Source organism: Sinocyclocheilus grahami, unplaced genomic scaffold, assembly GCF_001515645.1.
Source record: "Sinocyclocheilus grahami isolate Dianchi unplaced genomic scaffold, SAMN03320097.WGS_v1.1 scaffold790.1, whole genome shotgun sequence".
Classification (NCBI taxonomy): Eukaryota; Metazoa; Chordata; class Actinopteri; order Cypriniformes; family Cyprinidae; genus Sinocyclocheilus; species Sinocyclocheilus grahami.
The window spans coordinates 516,022-516,838 of NW_015505969.1; the positions used below are offsets into that span (position 1 = coordinate 516,022).

General features: G+C 38.1%; 1 protein-coding gene across 1 annotated transcript in view; it reads right to left on the reverse strand.

Moving 5' to 3' along the window:
• The window catches only part of LOC107561733 (teneurin-4-like), a 264,331-nt gene that overhangs the window by 105,738 nt on the left and 157,776 nt on the right, over positions 1 to 817 (reverse strand). The window lies entirely within an intron of this gene.

Below are 817 nucleotides of genomic sequence, written 5' to 3' on the forward strand. Positions count from 1 at the left end.
ACACACACATGAATATGATCAAATAATGACCAATGATATGCATAGGGAAGCTTTGAATCAAGGCCACTGTGTTCTATGCAAATAGACAGCAAATTGGAAGCGGGATTTGCTGGGAGGCACTCAAAAAGTACAAGAGTCTTATGAGCCATCAGTGAAGAACACACGCAGGCATAGTGAAGCACTGCTCATTTCCGCAATCTTTCTTATTCAAATCCACCTTGATTACTCTGTAGAGGTCTAGGCTGGCTGAGATGGCGATGCAAAAAGGGTAATATCAGTGATGGCAGGCTCTGACAAGTAATTCATATTTGATTTGGGGAAAAAATGTTGGATAATTTTGCCTGAGATTGTCTGTCTAAGCCATTTTAGGTTTAAGATTTTTTTAGGCTTGCGTTGACAACATGAATTGAAAACGTCATTTCAGTTTGCAAACTGGCATGTCAATGAAGTGGTGCCAAAGCATTTAAGCAAGAATTATTTTGGCTGGAATATAATTGACAACCTTTCCTTATGTCATCTACCGGATATCACAGTGACTTGGGCGTTATTTGGACAATAACGGATCTAAATAGAAACAATGTAATTTCAACATTTTCAGGAACAAGATTTTATCGCCATCTGATTCAAAGATCAGTTAAGATTGTGTATGCCTTCAATGACTACATGAATTGAGAATGTTGTTTCAATTTGCAAACTGGCATGTCAATGAAGAGGCGCCAAACCGTCTAAGCAATGTAAATTATGATCTTTCCTTATATTGTCCATATCATGGTGATTTGGGCCCTATTTGGACGTTAACTGACTTAAATAGGAACAC